The sequence below is a fragment of the Mus caroli genome, unplaced genomic scaffold, assembly GCF_978045245.1.
Source record: "Mus caroli unplaced genomic scaffold, Mus_caroli_1 scaffold_13, whole genome shotgun sequence".
In the NCBI taxonomy this organism is placed as follows: Eukaryota; Metazoa; Chordata; class Mammalia; order Rodentia; family Muridae; genus Mus; species Mus caroli.
In genome coordinates, this window is record NW_028227268.1 from 5,412,805 (window position 1) to 5,435,587 (window position 22,783).

Sequence of the window (22,783 nt, forward strand, 5' to 3'; positions counted from 1 at the left end):
AGGAAGGAGGACTACACAGCAAGACACAATGTTAATTCCTTTAAGCAAAAGTCGGCCTTGCAAGACAGTGGGAGGAGCATGGGGGCTGGGTGCAAGAAAGGTGTTCGGAATGGGGCGGGCTGGCTGGACGCTGAGAACCAGGAGAGCCGAGGACAAACTGAGCCGCTGAGCAGGAATCCCGTGAGAGATATTGGGAGGAGATGGAGAAGGGTGGGGTGTACCATGGCAACAAGAAAAGGCCGGGAGCCTCTGAGCCTCCTGATCCCTGAGGTCCAGCCTGAGCTGGTTGGTGGAGTGTCAGCAGGTCAAGATAGAGCGTCATCTCCGAAAAGGCCTCCCCACACAAGTCTTGAGAATGGCGTGGGTGGAAATCTGGAGCTATCCTGGAACCTGCTATTGAGAAGAACTCTCCCTGATCCCTACCTTCTAGAGAGGACGTGCGCCATCACCCCCCACGGACCGGGGATGCTGAAGGAATAGGGGAGGATGCAGGCGACTCCTGGTTTTAGGCCAGTGCAGGGACGATGGCTGGGCTTTTGTCCTGTGTTCTACAAGTAGTCAGCCTTCTTAGTGAGAGGCAGAGCAACTGGGTCAGCTCCCCCTGGTGAGATCAAGCTGAGAGCCACGGGGGTGTGGGCATCGAGCGAGCGGGGAGCATCACAAGGAGACTGCCACCTCTTCCCTGACAAAGAGGCCCCCAGTACAGCTCCACAGCGACCCCTGCTGGCACTATCAGGAACTTCATCCAAGAAAGCATCCATCTCTAGCCCGCCAGCTTCCTGGCTCCACATTACTCCATAAGGGAGGCAGCCTTACTGAAGCCTGAGCCAAAAACAAAAGTTGACTTGCCTAGCTAATGGAAATATCTTCCCGCACTTACCAAGTGGAAAAAGTTAATAAATGAAGGTGTTGGCCCCAGATAACATGTATTTCACTTGGGAAACTGAAGCAGGAGGAGCCTGAGTTCAAAGCCAACCTTGGTTCTGTAGTGAGTTCCAGGTCAGCCAGAGTTATATAGGCTGACCCTTCTCTACATATGCAAATAGGGAAGCCCGGGGAGATGATGCAGACTCCAAGAGCTTTCATCAAGCACAGGAATCTCAACACAACGCAATAAAAAGCAGAAGATGCAGTAAAAACAAAAACAAACAAACAAACAAACAAAAGGGCTGTGGTGACCCTTGCTTAGAAACTCAGGTAGATCCCTGGGGCTTGCTGGCCAGCCTTGCTTCACTGGTGAGCCCCAGGTCCCTGGAGGAAGACTGTGTCTCATAACAGAAGTGGGTGACTCCAGAGAGACTATATCTGAGGTTGCCCTCTGTCCTATACACAACAAAAGAAACAAGAGAAGCTGGGGAGAGGGGATGGCGAGGGTCGGGGAGAACCCAGAAGCCTATGCAGCACTCGGGGAGGCTGACAAAAGGGGACCACTTTAAACGCAAAAGCAGCCTAGGCTACAATAAGACCCTGTCTCAAAAATCAAACAGGAAACTTTGCAGTTGGCTTTTGTCAACTTGACACAAGCTGGGGTCATCTGGGGAGAGCCTGTGGGCAAGCCTGGGTGGCATTTTCATCATTAGGGATTGGTGTGGAAGGACCTTGCCCACTGTGAGCAGTGCCATCCGCCTTCAGTCCCAGCTCTTGGAAGACAGAGGCAGGTGGATTTCTGAGTTCAAGGCCAGCCTGTTCTACAGAGTGTGTTCTGAGACAGCCAGGGCTACACAGAGAGACTCTCTATCAAAACAAAACAAAGAAAAAGCAATGAGAAGAAAGCAGACTGAGTAAGACTTGGGGAGCCAGCCAGGAAGCAGCACACTCCACGACCTCTGCTCTGCATCAGCTCCTGCCTCCAGGTTCCTGCCTTGACTTCCCTTTATTGAACTGTTGGTAGCTTTATTTTTTTAAAAAGATTTATTTTATTTATTTTATGTATATGAATACTGATGGTTGTGAGCCATCCTGTGGTTGCTGGAAATGAAGGTTGCTCGCTCCAGTCAGCCCCGCTCACTCTGGCCTAGAGATTTATTTATTATTATATCTACACTGCACCAGAAGAGGGCATCAGAACTCATTACGGATGGTTGTGAGCCACCATGTGGTTGCTGGGGACCTTCAGAAAAGCAGTTAGTGCCATCTCTCCAGCCCTTGACTTCCGTTTATGAAGGATTGAAATAAACCCTTTCCTCCCCAGGTTGATTTGGTCATGATGCTTATCAGAGCAATAGAAAGTCAACTATGGCAGGCAGCCTCACCTTAGGGGCTCACCAACATAAGTAAGCCAATGCTGTTCTCCATTGCCACGTTGCCTGTAAACAAGAGGGGATCTGCTGTGCCCCAGGCCTGCCTCAGGGAAACACAGGCCCAGGGCAGGGAGAGTGGAAGTTCTGCTGTGGCCTTGACCAAGGTGCCCAGTTTGATGCAATCAGGTCAAAGGGCAGTTTAGGAAGACAGCAACAACAGGCTTCAGGCCTGCCTGTGTGGCTTGGGCTTCACGCTCTTCCAGCAGCCTGGGAAGGGGACCTGTGCCTATTTCACCAACAGCTTCAAGGAGGCCCAGGAGCTCAGCTGGCAACACCTATGGCCGCCACCTTCAGACCTTGCCAAGAACTGAGAGTGGTGTCCAGCAAGCTGGCCCATATGCTGGCCTCTCTGACAGGGACTCCACATAGCTGTCCAGCAGAGCCCATATTTCTCTGTTTTCAAGGAAAGGACAGGTCTAACACCTCACTCTTCCTCTGTACCCCAATCTCAGTACATCCACTCTGCCCATGTTTAGATGCCACTAAAGTGCATTTTTAGAAAGAGTAGGAGGGGGCTGGTGAGATGGCTCAGTGGGTAAGAGCACCCGACTGCTCTTCCAGAGGTCCAGAGTTCAAATCCCAGCAACCACATGGTGGCTCACAACCATCCGTAAGGAGATCTGGCCCCCTCTTCTGGAGTGTCTGAAGACAGCTACAGTGTACTTACATAAAATAAATAAATAAATCTTAAGAAAAAAAAAAGGGAGGGAAGGAAGGAAGGAAGGAAGGAAGGAAGGAAGAAAGAAAGAAAGAAAGAAAGAAAGAAAGAAGAAAAAGAAGAGAGACAGAGAGACACAGAGAGAGAGCTGCATAAGTGCTTGTTTTCTTCTTGGAGACACAACAGCTTTGCAAAGTCATTAAGACCAATAACCAAACATGGTAACTCCTGTTGTCCATGTCCCGTGCAGGGCCCGAGGAGGCCAAAAGAGGGCGCTAGATACCCTGGAACTGGAGTACAGACAGGGGTGAGTAAGGGGAACCAAACTGTGGTTCTTTGCAAGAACAGCAAGTGCTCTTAACCACTGAACCATTTCTCCAGTCCCAAGTCAGGGGCTTTTGTGGCCTGGAATCAAGCCCATGGTCTCCGCAGTCACAGAGACCCTTACCTGACCAATCCCACTGGAGTCCCCATCCTTCACAGTTTGACTCTCTTCAGCCTCAGCTCTCTCCCCACCACCCCTGACCCATCTTCTCACCAATGGAGGTGGTGCTGTTTCTCTCAGGCTGCTCTGACCTCCCTTCCAGAACCTTCCTTCACAGCCTTTCTGTGAAAGTACGTTCTTTGGGTGTTTCGAGAACAAGCCTGGCTGAATACTGTGGTAGCCGTACCTTGGGAGACTTGAGGGGATAAGCTCACCCCTCAAGACCCTTGGTCCTTTTTTTTTTTTTTAAGATTTATTTATCATTATACGTAAGTACACTGTAGCTGACTCTGAAGAGTACGTGTCAGATCTCATTACGGATGGTTGTGAGCCACCATGTGGTTGCTGGGATTTGAACTCAGGACCTTTGGAAGAGCAGTCAGTGCTCTTACCCGCTGAGCCATCTCGCCAGCCTCCAAGACCCTTGGTCCTAATGCCTCACTTTTGACACTTGGGGCTTGCTGCTGGAAAGTCATGTGACCAGATTCCCAAATACATGGCAGAGAAGGCCGATGTCTAGACAGAGGGGTAGCAATGGAGATGGTAAGACACAGAGTCAGCACATCCAAGAGCGGGTTTCTTTGTCTATTTATTTATTTATTTATTTATTTATTTATTTATTTATTTGAGACAGGACCTCACTGTGTGGTCCAGGCTGGCCTTCAACGTTCAGCCCTTCTCCCTCAGCCTCTGAAATGATAAGATCATACAGACCCTCCATGACACCCAGCTTTGAGATTGAGTTTTGAGGCTGATTTAACATGTTTCCTGATGTGGGGTGGGGGTGGGGGTGACAGAGGAGAGCAGAGGTGACTTCGGGCTTATCATTTCCAAGGGAAATAGCTATCAAGAGCGGGTGTGCGCATGAGTTCCGTGCAGTCGGATCCTTCATCCCAACACAAGCATCTCAGAGGTGCTAATAAGGCTGGGATTTCAGCTCAGGACAGGATGGGATCAACAAGGAGACCATAGGAAACCCTGTCCTCTTCTGGGGGCGGGGGGGAGGAGGGAGAAGGAGGACCAGAGGCCCTGAAGCTGCAGGAAGTGTCCAGCTGTGTCAGAGCTTAGCATCTACTGCTTTTCGGACAGATGGCAAGGTCATCTGTCAAGGTCAAGGACCTTAAGTCCTGACAAGGCTGCCTTGGAAGAAAGCCTTCGTGGGGGGCAACAGTGGTGGGAGTACAGAAGAGATGAGCCCAAGAATACATGGATGGTGTCAGGAGGCAGTCTGCGCCAATGAGAAGCCTTCGTCTGCACCAATGAGAGCCTTGTCAAGAAAGGGATGGAGAGGAATCAGATGGAAAGAGGGCAAGGGGAGTCCTTAGAGAAACAAGAGGAGTGCCCTGCCCATGTGGGCACTGATAAAATGTGCTAAGTACTGAGAGCTCGTGAAGCACTGGGATCTATGTCTTACCATCTTGGAATCTGGGGAGCCCAAGATCAGGGGACCAGCATGTTTGGTGTGTGTGCAGTGGGAACATTTTCTAGTTCATGGATGCTCCTTCCCTGTGACCCTGATCCTCCTGCCTTCATCTTCCCAAGTTCTCCCATTGCAGGCGTGCACCACCATCCCAGGCTTCAGGGGCTTTTTTTTTTTTTTTGGTTTTTCGAGACAGGGTTTCTCTGTATAGCCCTGGCTGTCCTGGAACTCACTTTGTAGACCAGGCTGGCCTCGAACTCAGAAATCCGCCTGCCTCTACCTCCCAAGTGCTGGGATTAAAGGCGTGCGCCACCACCGCCCGGCTAGGGGCTTTTTTTATAAAGGCCCCGATCTGCCCAACATGATGGCTCACACCATAATCCCTACAATTTGATAGACTTGGGTGAGAGGATTACCACAGGTTCCAGGACACCTTGGGCTACCTAGTGAGTTCTAGGACAGTCTGGGATATATAGCAAAATTCTATGTCTTAGCTAGGGTTACATTGCTGTGAAGAGACACCATGACCAAAGCAACTCTTATAAGGACAATATTTAATTGAGGCTGGCTTACAGGTTCAGAGATTCAGTCCATTATCATCATGGCAGGAAGCAAGGTAGCATCCAGGAAGGCTTGGTGCTGTAGGAGCTGAGAGTTCTATATCTTCATCAAAAGGAAGCCAGGAGCAGACCGTTTTCAGACAGCTAGGAGGAGGGTCTCAAGCCCACCCCCACAGTGACACACTTCCTCCAACAAGGCAACACCTTCTAATAGTGCCACTCCCTGGGCCAAGCATAGTCAAACCACCACACCTTATCTTTTTTAAAAAATACATTTTTTTTAAATGTGCATGACTGTTTTGCCTGCAAGTGTGTCTGTATACCACATGTGTGCCTGGAACCCTAGGAGGTCAGAAGAGGGCGTCCAACACAGGTGCTGGGAACTGAACCCAGGTCCTCTACAAGAGCAGCCGGTGCTCTAAGCACTGGGCGGTCGTCTCTCCAGTCCCATAGTCCTTTACATCCTTATGTGCAGCTTTAATAGACTTCAGCAGGATCGTCAAAGGTGCTGTACGATCAGTACAAGAAATCTACAGGAAAAGAAATCACACAACGATCATGTCTAAGAAGCAGGCAGAATCCAGCCTGAAGCACTGGAATTGTCAAGGCCAGAACAACAGAAATCACAGGTGAATCCTCTGTCCCAGAAGTGACAGGTGCAGAATCCTCCCATCTTTTCCTGCCACCCCCTCCCCTGAATTGTGTTACCTACACATTCTATCAAGTCAGGCTCACATCCTACCTAATGTAAGACTCTTGGGGAATCAGAGAGATGTCTCCCGGGACTGTACATGGGGACATTCCTTACATACATGGGGACAATAACCATATATAGGGGCTTGGGAGATGGCTCAGCTGACAGCCACACAAGCAGGAGGACCTGAGCTGCAACCCCAGCATACCTATAACCCCAGTGCTAGAGGGTGCAGGAATGTCCCCGGGGCTTGCTGGCCAGCCAGTCTAGTGGGATTGGCGTGCTCCAGGTCAAGGAAGACAGCAGGCATTGACCTCCAGCCGCAACGTGCCCTCCTGTGCTGCTTTGTCTGAGGATGTCCCTGTAAGCTTGTACATTTGAGCATTTGGTCCCAAGTTGGTGGTGGTGTGTGGGGAGGTTTTGGAGGCGTGGTCTTCTTGGAGGAAGCAAGCCAGTTCTGAGAGTTAGAAGTTTCATCCACGATGGATGGCCGGGGTCTCTGTGCTTTGTGCTTATGGTAAAGGATATGAGAGCTCACCTCTTCCCCAGGATCTGTCATACGTGTAAGCCCAAATAATCCTGGTCATACAGCTAAACACACACACACACCAAACACACACACACACACACACACACACACACACACACAACAAGCACAGTGTGTATGAGACTCCACAGGAGCTCAGGTGTGGTAACAGGAGGATTACCAAGATCAGCCTGGGTTGAAACAAATTCCAGGCCAGGGATTTGAAGTGAGTCCCTAAAAAACTAGGCATGGCGGTGCCCACCTTTATCCCCAACACTCAGGAGGCAGAGACAGACAGGCCAGCCTGGTTCCCGTGCCAGTCAGCAAGGTTGAGATCTTATCTCAACAAAAAGAAAAAGTAAAAAAGCTAACCCCTGAAGAAAAGCTAACCATGGGACCTGATACGGCAAGCCCCCTCCCGTGTGGCCTGAGAGGTGATCCTGAGTTGTCGGGAGAGGCCAGGGCAGACCAGAGATCAAGAGCACAGGCTCCATTGGTCCACAAGAGATGAAAATGTACTTGCTATATTTCAGCTGGTCATCAGAATCAAGCCTTCGGGAGAGCGAAGTGGATGTGTTCACACAGGAATCAACCAGTCAGCAGCTTAGTGATTCACACCTGTAGTGCCCATGCTCAAGGGATTGAGGCAGGAGGATGGCAATCACCCTGGAATAGTTGTGAGCCACCATGTGAGCTCTGGGATGAACTCTGGTCCTCTGGAAGAGTAACAAGTGTTCTTTTCTTTCTTTCTTTCTTCCTTCCTTCCTTCCTTCCTTCCTTCCTTCCTTCCTTCCTTCCTTTCTTTCTTTCTTCCTTCCTTCCTTCCTTTCTTTCTTTCGATTTATTTATTTATTTTATGCATATGAGTACACTGTTGCTGTCTTCAGACACACCAGAAGAGGGCACCAGATCCCATTACAGATGGTTGTGAACTACCATGCGGTTGCTAGGAATTGAACTCAGGTCCTCTGGGAGAGCGGCCAGTGCTTTTAACCTCTGAGTCATCTCTCCAGCCCCTCTAACAAGTGTTCTTAACCTCAGGGCCACCTCTCCAGGCCTGAAACATAAAGCCTTTAATCCCAGTACTCGGGAGGCAGAGGCTGTGAGTTCAAGGCCAGCCTGGTCTACAGAATGAGTTCCGGACAGGTCTCTGTAGAGAAACCCTGTCTCTAAAAAAAATTTAATAAAAATAAAAAGGTTTGTTTTTTATTTTGCTTTGGTTTGGTTTTTTAAGACAGGGTTTCTCAGTGTAACCAGCCTTGGCTGTCCTGGACTTGCTCTGTAGACCAGGCTGGCCTCCAACTCACAGAGATCCTCCTACCTCTGCCTCCTGAGTGCTGGGATTAAAGGCGTGTGCCACCTTACCCAGCAGGGTTTTTGTTGTGGTTTTTTGGGGTTGTTGTTGTTGTTTTTGTTTTTTAATGTCTTTTCTTCTGTCATTTTCTGGTTTTTTTCCTTTATTTTATTTTTATTTATTCACTTTACATTCTGCTCACTGCCCCTCCTCCTGGTCACCCTCTCCAACAATCTTTCCCCCTGCCCCTTGCCTCTGAGAGGGCGGAGGTCGTCCTGGGTATTCCCCACTCTGGCACATCAAATCTCTGCAGGACGGGGCATATCCTCTCTCACTGAGGCCAGACAAGGCAGCCCAGCTAGAAGAACACATCTCACAGACAGGCAACAGCTTTCGGGGTAGCTCACACTCCAGTTGTTTAGGACCCTCATGAAGACTAAGCTATACATCTGCTGCATATCTTCAGGGAGGCCTAGGTCCAGCCTGTGTATGGTCGTTGGTTGGTAGTTCAGTCTCTGAGAGCCCAAAGGGTCCAGGTTAGTTGAGTCTGTTGGTTTTCCTGTGGAGTTCCTATCCCTTTGGAGCCCACAATCCTTCCCTCTATTCTTCCATAAGAATCTTCCAAGCTCTGCTGGGCGCTGGTGGCACACGCCTTTAATCCCAGCACTTAGGAGGCAGAGGCAGAGGCAGAGGCAGGCAGATTACTGAGTTTGAGGCCAGCCTGGTCTACAGAGTGAGTTCCAGGACAGCCAGGGCTATACAGAGAAACCTTGTCTCGAAAAACCAAAAAAAAACAAAAACAAAAACAAAAAACAACAACAACAACAACAACAAAAAACCCAAGCTCCATCCACTGTTTGACTGTGGGTCTCAGCATCCATCTGAGTCAGCTGCTGGGTAGAGCCTCTCAGAGGACAGCCATGCTAGGCTCCTGTCTGTAAGCACAACAGTATCATTAATAGTGTCAGGGATTGGTGCTTGCCTATGGGATGGGTCTCAAGTTGGGTTGGTTAGTGGTTGGTGTTTTGTGTCAACTTGACACAAGCTGGAGTTATCACAGAGAAAGGAGCTTCAGTTGAGGAAATGCCTCCATGAGATCCAACTGTAAGGCATTTTCTCAATTAGTGATCAAGGGGGGAAGGTCCCCTTGTGGGTGGTGCCATCTCTGGGCTGGTAGTCTTGGTTCTATAAGAGAGCAGGCTGAGCAAGCCAGAGGAGGCAAGCCAGTAAGTAGCATCCCTCCATGGCCTCTGCATCAGCTCCTGCTTCCTGATCTGCTTGAGTTCCAGTCCTGACTTCCTTTGGTGATGAACAGCAGTATGGAAGTGTAAGCCGAATAAATCCTTTCCTCCCCAACTTGCTTCTTGGTCATGATTGTGCAGGAATAGAAACCCTGCCTAAGACAAATTGGTACCAGCATAGTGGGGTTTTCCTGTGACAACCTGACCATATTTTGGGGAGGACTGTGGAAGGACTTTGGAACTTTGAGCTAGAAGATCTATTCAGTGTTAAGAACTCTGTGGGATGTTGTGTAGGAGCTTGGAAGATAATGTTGAGAACAGTACAGAAGATGGAGGCCTGGCTTGTGAAATTTCAGAGGGAAGATTAAAGACTCTTTTCAGGGCCATTGCTATTTTGATTGTGAAGATTCTGTGGTTCTGGTTAGCTGGAGCTGAGGAATCAGCTGTGATTAACAAGATACCAGAACTACCAAAGTAAAAACTTTGCATTACTGGGACTATTGATGCTGGTTAGCTGGAGCTAAGAAATTAGCGGTGATTAAAAAGAGACCAGCATCATTGAGGTGACATCTTCTGGGAAGTGTTTTCTGAGAGCACAGAGGCTGTGTTCCAGAGATAGCCAAGGTTGTACCTTGGGCTGTGGCTGGACATAGTAATGTGTAAGAGTTACCCAGGTGGTACTGGTTTTGAAGGCATGAAGGGGTCACGCAGAGCAGCTGAGGCTTGGCACTGTGAGAGGTCATGAAAGGTCATTGGTGAGGGTGTAGCCTCAGTTGCAATTGATGGCCCAGGACTGAAGGAGTCACGCAAAGGAGTTGAGGCTTGGCACCATGAAGAGAGCCTATGAGGGGTTATTGCTGAAGCCAAGTTACAGTGGAAGACAGTAGCGTTTTGGAGATGACAGGACCATGAGATGACCACCAAGAACAGTAGCAGCAGTGGAGTACAGGCATCTGGAGCCTAGAGGAAAAGCTGTGTGCTACAAAGGGCAAGGTTGGAGAAGTGGCCCAAGCCCTTGGAGGAGCCCAGAAGATCCTGAGTTGGATCACAGACATTGGACGGTTGGAGATTGATTTTTTGTTGTTGTTGGTTGTTTTTTGTTTGTTTTTTTGTTTTGGTTTTTTTTTTTTTTTTTGCTTTCTTTTCTTTTTCGAGACAGGGTTTCTCTGTGTAGCCCTGGCTGTCCTGGAACTCACTCTGTAGACCAGACTGGCCTCAAACTCAGAAATCCACCTGCCTCTGCCTCTGCCTCTGCCTCCCAAGTGCTGGGATTAAAGGTATGCGCCACCACCGCCCGGCTGATTTTTGCTTTTGATTGTGACTGTGCCCTGATATTTTTACCTCTTGAAGGAAGAAAATATTTTAGTGGATCCCACAGTTAAGAGAAGACTTTTAATTTTAAGATGACTTTGGATTTTAAAAGATATTGGATATTTTAAAAGGATTGAACTTTTAATATGTAAAGACTGTGGGACTTTTAAGGTTATTTAGATCTTGGGGATGAATAAGAACTAAGGGTTGAGGCTTATTAGTGATGTGTTTGTGTGTCAAGTTGACAAGGGGTCAATTGTACTGGCTGGTTTTATGTGTCAACTTGACACAGGCTAGAGTTATCACACAGAAAGGAGCATTAATTGGGGAAATGCCTCCACAAGATCCAGCTGCAAGGCATTTTCTCAATTAGTGATCAAGGGGGGAGGTCCCCTCGTGGGTGGTGCCATCTCTGGGCTGGTACTCTTGGTTCTATAAGAGAGCAGGCTGAGCAAGCCAGTAAAGAACATCCCTCTATGGCTTCTGCATCAGCTCCTGCTTCCTGACCTGCTTGAGTTCCAGTCCTGACTTCCCTTGGTGATGAACAGCAGTATGGAAGTGTAAGCCGAATAAACCCTTTCCTCCCCAACTTGCTTCTTGGTCATGATGTTTGTCCAAGAATGGAAACCCTGACTAAGACAGTTGGCCCATTCCCTCAGTCTCTGCTCCATCTCCTGTCCCTGCATTTCTTGAAGACAGGATAAATTTTGGATGGGTTGATGTCCTTATTGCCCCACTGCGGTTCCTGCCTGACTACAGGAGGTGGCTTCTTTCAGGTTCCATATCACCACTGCTATGAGTCTCAGCTAAGGTCACCCCCATCGATTCTTGGGTACCTCCCCTATCCCAAGTCCCTGTCATGTTCTCTAGATTATTTTCTGATGGTTTGTTGAGCCAGGGTATCCCATGCTGGTTTCAAACTTACTATATAGTCACGAATGCCCTTGCATTTCCGAGCCTCCTGTCTTTGCCCTCTGAGTTTGGGGGTTGATGCCACGGGCCACCACACCCAGTTACTTAGCATTCTGTAGACATAGAAGAATTGAATCCAGAATTTCCATCATACTAGGCTAACATTTAACCAACTGAGCCACAGACCCAGTCCCTGATGAATGAGATTTATAAAAAAAAAAAAAAAAAAAAAATAAGACGTAGGTTGGCAGGCGGGATGGCTTATAGCACAAGCCTAATGGCTTGAGTTCCATCTCCAGAACCCACATAGTGTTGTAGTTCCTCAAAAGACCCTCACTCACAAAGACCACAGAGACCACCACCATCACCGCAAACCGCATGAGGATTTTTATTATTCCAACATGTTGGGGACTCCCCTCTCAGCATGCAGGCCAGAGGAGAGACCCAGAACAAAGAAAGAACACACATTTTATACCTTTGTAAGGGGCAGATTTGGGTAACAGGGTTCTCACTGGTGTAGCAAGTAACCCTTTCAGGCATTGGTTGGTTTGTATAGTGACTAAGTAACCCTTTGCCTAGTGACTCACTTTGCTTGCCCCCATGATGTTTGTTTGTTTGTTTGTTTGTTTGTTTGTTTGTTTTCTCTATAGCTCTGGCTGTCTGGAACTCACTTTATAGACCAGGCTGGCCTTGGACTCAGAAATCCGCCTGCCTCTGCCTCCCAAGTGCTGGGATTAAAGGCGTGCACCACCATGCCCAGCTATGGATCAGCTATTAACGTCACAGCTACTAATGTCAGGGGAACTCTCACAACAAGGTCAGGATGGTTTGTGGTCTTTGTCAGAATTCAGTGTGGGGCAGGGGACAGGAGAATTGCTAATCTTGTTACGGTTATTTCTCTGAGAACAGCTAATATTATTTTGGTAGCTGCAAGCTATTCATTTTGACCACTAAAACTATGTTTTTACATTTGTTTAGTCAGCCAGCTTCCTTATCTGGCTCTGCACTTTGCCTGCTTGGACAGTTTGGAAGGTCCTTTTCGAAGGGGGAAGGTACTGAGTGGTCTTGAGTTCATTTTGGATATTACAACGGTAGAAGGAGAATTGGCTCCTGAAAGCCGTCTTCTGGCCTCCAGACCTCCACACGTGCAGCATGGTGTGCCCCCACCAAAGAAACAAATTTAAAAATGTGAAACATTGTCTGAAAAATATTGAAAAGTATAGTGTTCATCTTTATTTTCTCATAATTTTATTTTTGGTTCATTTTGTTTTGCTTTGTTTTTGTTTGCTTGTTTGTTTGTTTTATTTTGTTTTTCAAGACAGGGTTTCTCTGTGTAGCCCTGGCTGTCCTGGAACTCTCTCTGTGGACGATGAAGCTGGTCTCAAACTCACAGAACAGAGATATGCCTGCTTCTGCCTCCAGAGTCCAGAGATTAAAGGAGTGCCCCACCACAGCCCAGCATTATAATTTTAAAATACTTTTATCGTGAGGGTTAGTGGACAATTTGGGGGAGTTAACTCCCTTTTTCTACCATGTAGGTCTCAGGGATTAAAGTTGGGCCACCAGGCAAGCGGCAGATCGTATGCAAACAGAAGCGCTCACATAGCTTCAGTGTAGTTCACAGCCTGTGTTTCACAACGGGTACTTGGACCACAGCCTGTATTGTTCTCACCAGAACTGCCAAACGCTGCACAAATCCAGCTCAACTGGTTTATTTCACTCTACTTCAGGGAAGCCAGTGGCTGCCCCGAACATCTACACCCTAGGGTCACCACAATACAGCACCCTCGATCATCTGACATTAAAACTGGTCCTGAAAGTGTAGCTTGGTTGGTTGCCTAGCTTGTGGCCCTGTGTTTCACCCCAAGCACTCTGTGAACAGAGTGTGATAATGCAAAACCAGTCTTTCCTACGAAAATTGTTTTGAATGTGAAGTATCCCCCATGTTTCCCATAGTGAATATGTGGTCCCTATTTGAATATGTGTAGGAGTTATGTCACTGGGGGTTGGGGGATATACTTTGAAGTTTCAAAGACTGTTGTTGCCATTTCATGCTAGTTTTCTCTGCTTTGTAATTGTGGTTTAAGATATAAACTCTTAAGCTGATTGTGGTGGCACATGTCTTTGATCCTGGCACTTGGGAGGCAGAGGCAAGTGGTCTCTGAGTTTGAGACCAGCCTGGTCTACAGAGAGAATTTCACAACAGCCAGAGCGATCAGAGAAACCCTGTCTCTAACAAAACAACACAACAACAAAAAGAGCATTAGCCTGTAATGAGCCTTCCCCCACCTTGTGGAAAGCTCTCAGACATGCCTGTGTGCCCAACCTCTGCACCAGGCATTCCTGAGGCTATCACACCCTCCCTATCATGCCTGTTATTAATTAGCCAAGCACCTGCCAGTGGGTGGAGACAGTCATTACCCTACATTAAGCAGAATGATTAGAAGTTTAAGGCCAGCCTGGGCTACACCGTGAATTTGAATTTTAGACCAATCTTAATAACATAAAACCTTGTCTATAGATAGATAGATAGATAGATAGATAGATAGATAGATAGATAGATAGATTAAAGAGCTGGCTCAGCAGGTGAGATCACTTGCTTCTCTTGAAGAGAACCAGAGTTCGGTTCCCGGTACCTGAGGCAGGCTGCTTGCAGTCACCATCCTGTAACCCCGAATCAGGAATCTGACACCCTCTCTGGCCGCTGCACACCCCCCCCACACACACAAAGGCATAGTAAAAAATAAAAAATAGGGGCTGGAGAGATGGCTCAGCGGTTAAGAGCACCAACTGCTCTTGCGAAGGTCCTGAGTTCAAATCCCAGCAACCACATGGTGGCTCACAAACATCTGTAATGAAATCTGATGCCCTCTTCTGGTGTGTCTGAAGACAGCTACAGTGTACCCACATACATAAAATAAATAATTCTTAAAAAAATAAAAATAAAAAATAAGCAAATAGGTTACTAGTGATGGCTGACTGGTTAAGTGTGTACTGCTCATGCAGAGGACCAGGGTTCAGTCCCCGGCATCCTCGGTGAAGTGCCTTATAACCTCCTGTCACTCCAGCTGCAGGGACATCCCATGCCCATTGGGTTTTAGACCCAGGACAAGCCTCTGAGGTGCCTATTTAACATATCAAAGCGGACCTGGCTTCCAGGTTCTCCCAGCACCCCTCAGTCCCTCCCTGTTATAGGGTATGACTGGCACACCCCACCCTCCATACCTGAACTTTTCACTCCGAGGGTTCGGTTTCCCCTTCCCCAGATCTTCTTCTGTATATAATCTAAATCGCTCTCTCTCTCTCTCTCTCCCTCCCCCTCTCTCTCTCTCTCCCCCCTCTCTCTCTCTCCCTCTCCCTCTCTCTCTCTCTCCCTCTCTCCCTCTCTCCCTCTCTCTCTCTCTCTCTCCCTCTCTCTCTCCCTCTCTCTCTCTCCCTCTCTCTCTCCCTCTCTCTCTCCCTCTCTCTCTCTCTCTCTCTCTCTCTCTCTCTCTCTCTCCCTCTCTCTCTCCTTCATATCTACAGGGCAATTTCCCTGGCCCATGAGCTGCCCCAGTAAACCTTCCTTTTTACTTTTAATTTGGCCAATAACAAATTGGCCAATTAATGCCCTTTTATGGCCTCTGTAGGCATTGCACTCAGGTGGGTGTACACACACACACACACACACACACACACACACTTTAAAAGTTTTTAAAGTATTCTAAAACATCTCAGTAGAAAGGCTGGGCTGTAGCTTACTGACAGAGTGCTTGCTCAGAATGTGAGAGGCCTGTCCTCAGGACCAGCAAGTTTAAAATGTCAGAGGCTAGAGAACTGGTTTAGGGCAGTGGTTCTCACCCTTCCTAATTCTGTGACCCTTTAATACAGTTCTTCAAGCTGCCGTGGCCCCTAACCATAAAATGATTTCTGTTGCTACTTCATAACTGTAGTGTTTTTTTTTTTTAAAGATTTATTTATTGATTATATGTAAGTACACTGTAGCTGTCTTCAGACACTCCAGAAGAGGGAGTCAGATCTTGTTACGGATGGTTGTGAGCCACCATGTGGTTGCTGGGATTTGAACTCTGGACCTTTGGAAGAGCAGTCGGGTGCTCTTACCTGCTGAGCCATCTCACCAGCCCATAACTGTAGTGTTGCTACTGTTAAGAATCGTAACGTGAACATCTGATCTGTGACCCCTGTGAAAGTCACCCCCCCACTGAAGGATCAAGGCCGACAGGCTGAGAAATGCTGGTTTACAGAGTGAAGGTAATTGCTACCAAGCCTGAAGACCTGAGTTCAATTCCTGGGACATTCACAAGTTGTCCTTTGACCTACACATGTGTGCTATGGTGTGGGAACTAAAAAGGGGCCCAGGGGAAGAGGGGAGGGAGGACCCACGTCCGGCCAGAGTTCCTCCTATGCTCTGGACAGGCAGACACAGGAAGTTCTGCCAGATGTTTTCTGCTCAAGATACCCTGTAGCCCCAGGGTTATGGGAGAGAGGGAAGAGGGAAGAGAGGTTCCCACACAGGCGTGAGTCTGCGCAGCTGAACAGAGGCAGTCTACGGTTTTAGAGCTTTATTGTAGAAAGGCAGGGGGAAAGAGAGAAGGTAGAAAAGAGAGAGGGGGGAAAGTCTAGAGAGAAAGAGAATGAGAAAGTGAGAGGAGAGGAGAGGAGAGAGAATAAGAGCAGGAGAACAAAGGAGTGAGAGGAGTAAGAGAGTGAGGAGGGGCAAACAGCCCCTCTTAAAGTATGCTGCTATCTTTTCTGTTGCTAGGTAACTGGGGAGGAGTTTAGCCTGAAGGTCAGAAGCTTGGGACCTTGCCAATGTGACTACTAGCCTTGCTTCTCTTGTGGGAGATGTGGGGAGCGGTAACTTTGACAGGAGCCAGAGTTCCAGGAGACATGAGAGAACTCCTTCCATCCCGTGTAGGTGAATTATCACCACCAGGTCCCGGGCTTCAGCATCTTAGCTCGACTGGAGACCAGCCTGTCTGTGCATAGTCCAATGCCCCACACTATGGAGCGCACACACAATACAACTTAAAGCAATGTTTGTAAGACTCAAGATATCTCTGTGCGTCTTGAGTTTCTCAGGCATGTGGCATTTCATGACTCTAACATATCTTAGTCACCCGGGGTCATTTTTCTGCTGTAGACAAGGAATCTCACCTGGCATGCAACATGCTTTGTCCCAGGTCCATGGCACTTATTTCTTCAGGACACTCTGGTTCCTCCTTGGGTCCCAGGTTCGTGGCACTTATTTCTTCAGGACACCCTGGTTCTCCTTGGGTGCTAACTATTCACACAAACTCGGGCACTGTGGTCCCCGTGGTTCTGAATTTCATTTTCCTAATGATTGATGAGGCTGGGGGGCTTCTTATAGAGTCCCTGTGATAATGAATAATACCAACTGGGCAGGGTCTAGTCACCTGGCAGACAGAGCTCTGGACACCTCTGTGAGCACTCTTAGATTCGCTTAACAGAGGTGGGAAGACCCTGGGACCTCCTAGATTCACTTCCCAGCACCAAGTGCTGGAGGCCCCACCCCGCCAGCTGACACCATGCTACTGCTCTGCCTCCCTGTCATGACAAACTGTACCCCAAACTGTGAGCCAACACAAACCTGATACTCTTTGTTTTTCTCCTGAGAGAGAGTTTCTCTGTGTAGTCCTGGAACTCACTCTGTAGACCAGGCTGGCCTCGAACTCACAGCTCCTGCCTCTGCCTCCTGAGTGCTGGGATTAAAGGCATAGAGTTAAAGCTTTTATGTTGTTTAGTCTGATGGTCTTTTAGCTGGTGGCTTCTGGGTAAAGTGTCTTTTTAGGGGAGGGCTCAGCACCCCGAGGCCAGGTAATTTGCCCAACGTTACAAGCTAGCTGTTGAGGATTTGACTTGTGTTTACAGGGAATTCGCACATCTGCTGCGGCTACCTGCCAACAGTTGGGTTTTTGACTGGTCAGTAAAGAACCAGTGGGAGGGCTGCCGAGATGGCTCAGCAGTTAAGAGTGCCGACTGCTGGGCTGGTGAGATGGCTCAGTAGGTAAGAGCACCCGACTGCTCTTCTGAAGGTCCTGAGTTCAAATCCCAGCAACCACATGGTGGCTCACAACCACCCGTAATGAGATCTGATGCCCTCTTCTGGAGCGTCTGAAGACAGCTACAGTGTACTTACATATAATAAATAAATACATAAATAAATAAATCTTTAAAAAAAAAAAAAGAGTGCCGACTGCTCTTCTGAAGGTCCTGAGTTCAAATCCCAACAACCACATGGTGGCTCACAACCATCCATAACGAAATCTGATGCCCTCTTCTGGAGTGTCTGAAGACAGCTCCAGTGTATAAATAAATAAATAAATAACCAGTGGCCAATGGTTGAGCAGAGGGACAGAGGTGGGACTTTGAGGATTCTCAAAGAGGAAACATAGGACAGAGAAATAAGAAGAATTGCCAGGGAAGAAGGAAAGAAGATACAAACTTAAGAGCTGTGGAAGACAGAGAACCAGACGTGTGAGAATCAAGGGAAAGCGGCCCCAGGGGCCACTCCCTGTATGGGTCTGGGGTAGCAGAGATAAAGTAGAGATTTTAGAAAGTGTTAACTCAAGATATCAGAGGGGAGGGCTGGTGAGATGGCTCAGTGGGTAAGAGCACCCGACTGCTCTTCCGAAGACCGAAGGTCCAGAGTTCAAATCCCAGCAACCACATGGTGGCTCACAACCATCCGTAACGAGATCTGGCGCCCTCTTCTGGAGTGTCTGAAGACAGCTACAGTGTACTTACATATAATAATAAATAAATAAATCTTTTTAGAAAAAGATATCAGAGGGGAGAGTGTGTTAGCCATGTGGAGGTTCAGGAGTGGCCCAGCCATTGAGCTAGCATAGGGCGTATTAGAATATAAACGTTGTGTGTACATGTGAATCCAGAGAGCTCTTAGGTGGGTATAGAGGAGGCATGCGCACCTGCCAGGAATTTAGAGCCGATTAGCCAGTATGGCTACAGCTAGCAGTAGAGAGATGGCTACATCTCATGTCAACCAATCTGTTCTCTTGGGCCTTGATGGAGACTGCCTGCCTCCAAGGAGATGGGAGGGAGGGGATCTAAGGAGTGAGTTGTCAGGGGGTGGGGTGGAGGGCCTGGGGAGTGTGACAATGTAACCAGCTGGGCAATTGATTGTAGGTGAGAATGGATGTGAAATAACAAAGTCCACTCATTCCCAAAGGCCAGCTAGACTGTCAGTGTCCTGCCTGAGAGGCCGATGCTGCTCCCATGCTGAAGGGTGGTAATGCCACTAGGAAGGAGTATGCTACCGGGAGGGAATCAGGGATGGAACACAAAGTCACCTTCAAGGATGGAAGTGCCAGGGAGAGAGGAAAACTCAGAATCCCAAGATTATGGCTACATGTGCTTCCTGCCTGATTCCTCGAGTAGTGGCAGGCAGGTATGAACCTGGACGCTGGCGCCCTCTCCGGGCGCGGTGTTCTTCCAGGGAAGTGCTAAGAGATTTACCTAGTGTTTGACTGAACAAGCTCTCTGGAGTTAGCAAGGCCGGGACACGTGGATTCCTTCTTGCAGTACTGGATATGGCCGCTAGATGGAGACTATGCACTATGGATGCCAGCTGTTGTAACCTATTGATCTTGGCCCCTTTCTTCCTCTGAAGTTTAACTTCACCGGGTTCTGTGACATCCTGATTTTGCTCCCTGGGGGATGGGAGGCCTTAGGCCCTTGTCAGCCACACTCTAAGGAGACATCTTTTTTTTTTTTTTTTTTTTGGTTTTTCGAGACAGGGTTTCTCTGTATAGCCCTGGCTGTCCTGGAACTCACTTTGTAGCCCAGGCTGGCCTCGAACTCAGAAATCTGCCTGCCTCTGCCTCCCGAGTGCTGGGATTAAAGGCGTGCGCCACCACGCCCGGCCTAAGAAGACATCTTTGTCATCCTTCCTGTATGCTTCCTGGGGTCCTTCCTAACTCCCCCTCCTCTAGACTCTGGTAGCAGCCCTTCCGCGGTTCTTCTCATTCACACACTGCCAGAAGGACATTCAAAACTTGTTCTCTGCGATGGCTGGAAAGAACATGGCCTCCGATCCAGGACCCTGCCTCAGTGTCTGTGCTCTTCAGTCCTGAACCCACGCCTGGAGCTCTCCAAACCTGAACAGAGACCACATTAAAGCCAGTCATAATAATGCACATTTGAGCCGGCCGTGGTGGCGCACGCCTTTAATCCCAGCACTTGGGAGGCAGAGGCAGGCGGATTTCTGAGTTCGAGGCCAGCCTGGTCTACAAAGTGAGTGCCAGGACAGCCAGGGCTACACAGAGAAACCCTGTCTCGAAAAAAAAAAAAAAATAATGATGCACATTTGAAACCCCGGAAACAGGAAAGTGGGGACAGGTGGCTCATGGGGGCTCACTAGACAGCTAGCCTAGCCTGATGGTGAGTCCCAGGCTAGTGAGAGACAGTGTCTCAAAATAAGGTGGACAGAGCCTGAGAAACAACACCTGAGATTGTCTTAAGCTTATGCGTGAGCTTACGCGCGCGCGCGCGCGCACGCGCGCGCGCACACACACACACACACACACATGCTTGCACACATTCATACACACAGAACCTTACAGAAATAAGATTTAAAAGTTAATAATCTTGCTGTCAGGTTGATTTCAAGATCGTTTTATCTACATCTTTTCAGAGTTGCACAAGTCTTGAGAGAGGTCTCAGGGTTTGCAGGACATAGGTCCATAGCTGAGAGCACGCAATCGATTACAGAGGGCCACAGCATCTCATTTGAAAACTGAGAGCACTTGGCCTGGTGGTTTATACCTACCTATAGTCCTAGCACTCAAGAAGTAAAGGCAGGGGCTGGTGAGATGGCTCAGTGGGTAAGAGCACCCGACTGCTCTTCCAAAGGTCTGGAGTTCAAATCCCAGCAACCACATGGTGGCTCACAACCATCCGTAATGAGGTCTGACTCCCTCTTCTGGAGTGTCTGAAGACAGCTACAGTGTATTTACATATAATCAATCAATAAATAAATCTTTAAAAAAAAAAAGAAGAAGAAGAAGTAAAGGCAGAAGGATTGCTGAATTTGAGGCCAGCCTGGGGTATATATAGAGTGAAGTCCAGACCAGCCTGGAGCCTGTCTCAGAAAAGCAAACAAAATAAATCCCAACAAAAATAAATCAATTTTAGCCAGTCATGGTGGTTCTCTGCCAACTAGCATTGGGGAGATAAAGACAGGAGGAACAAGAATTCAAGGCCTGGGCCTGGAGAGATGGCTCAGCAGTTTAGAGCACTGGCTGTTCTTTCAGAGGATCTTGGTTCAATTCCCATCATTCACCTGATAGCTCACAGCCATCTGTATGTAACTCCAGTTCCATGGGATCCAGCGCCCTCTTCTGGCCTGAAGTCATACAAATAGGGCACAGGCACACAATGGGGGGGGGGGGACAATTATACATATAAGAAATTTTTAAAAATAAGCAAGTTGGTGGTTGTGCATGGCTTTAGTCCCAGCACTTGGGAAACAGAGGCAGGCAGATCTCTGAGTTCAAGGATAGCCTAGTCTACAGGGTGAGTTCCAAGACTAGACAGAGAAACCCTGTATGGAAAAACAAACAGGTTGCAGGCCAGCTGGGTGTGCTGGTTCACATCTTTAACCTCAGCTCCCAGGAGGCAGAGGCAGAGACAGGCTGTGAACTTGAGACCAGTCTGGGCTACATAGCAAGTTCCAGGCCAGCCAAGGCTACATAGTGAAACTTTGTCTCAAGACAAGATAAGGGAATAAAAAAATTCAAGCCAGTCTGCTTTACAGAGCAAAGTATTGTCTCGATTTTTTCAGTATTTATTTCATTTTTTTATAGTTTTTTTTTTAAGTTATAAAAACATAGCGAGTGTATGCGTTCCACTTTTTGTTTTTCTACTCAAGGGCATTTTGGAGCTAATTCCCTATCAACACACAGTTACCTCATTGCTTTTAACAGCTGCAATGTGACATTCCCACATGTTACACCCAACTGTTTCTCTCTCCCACACCAGGCAGGAGAGGTGGTTTACTGCAGCCAAGTCTGTGATCTCTCCATCTCCAGGGCTAGGGCGGCATGGCACAAGACTCTGATGTCACTGAAGCACCATGCATATTCTTGTCCTTGGCCATACAGGGGTAAGGATACAGCCCAGCCCAGCCCAGGTGCCAGAGTGGCATCTGCCAGGCTGAGAGTTGGATTGGGCCTGGATGGTTCCAGCAGCCTCATGGTGCCTCCTTCTGCCTGATGCTCTTTGCTGCCATGGGACAGACAGAATGATCCTCACATAATGGAACTCACACGCATGCCAGGCAAGTCCAGCCTCCCACCTGCACGCCAACCCCCAGGGCTGGTTCTTTTGCCACTCTCAGCATGGTTTCCTAAGGATGTCTGGAGGGGTCACTAAATGGCTCCCTGCCTGTGCTTCAGAGAAACCGCTCCCAAGTTTGGGGTTATTATCTGTCTTTGCCCCAGCCTTGCCTTTCCATGGCTGGAGACCGAGAAGGAGAAGTTTGCCACCCTGCCTAATAGGAAGTAACTAAAGCTCTAAGCATGTGGTGCACACACATTTTATTTATTTATTTATTTTTACATGAATTAGTGTTTTGCCTGTATCATATATGTATGTATGTATATATGTATGTGTTAAGTATGTATTATGATGTACATGCTTGTGGAGGTATAAGAAGGGCATTTGATCTCTGAAACTGAGTTAAGGATGTCTGCAAGATCCCGAGTGCGTGCTGGGAACTGAACCTGGGTCTCTGCAACATCAGCAAAAGCTTCCAACCATAGAATTATTTCCCCTGCCCCACGGTTGTTTTTTTTTGTTTTTGTTTTTGTTTTTGTTTTTTGTTTTTTGTTTTGTTTTGTTTTTTAAGATTTATTTATTGCCGGGCAGTGGTGGCACACACCTTTAATCCCAGCACTTGGGAGGCAGGAGGATTTCTGAGTTCGAGGCCAGCCTGGTCTACAGAGTGAGTTCCAGGACAGCCAGGGCTACACAGAGAAACCCTGTCTTGAAAATCAAAAAAAAAAAAAAAAAATTCTTTTCTTTATATGAGTCCACTATAGCTGTCAGACACACCAGAAGAGGGTATCAGATCCCATTACAGATGGTTGTGAGCCACCATGTGGTTGCCTGGGAGTTGAACTCAGGACCTCTGGAAGAGCAGTCAGTGCTCTTAACTTCTGCTCTACCCAACCCACCAAGGTGGCAGACTGGGGGCAGGGTGATTAAGAGCAACAAGAGCCCAGAGACCTGGCTCACCTCTGAAAGCAGCCCTGCTGCAGCGCCCCCTGGTGGTGGTCTCTCCATACTCTCGGGCTGGGCGAGGACTTCAGAAAGAAAGGCTGAGGCCATTGGTGCAGGGGCT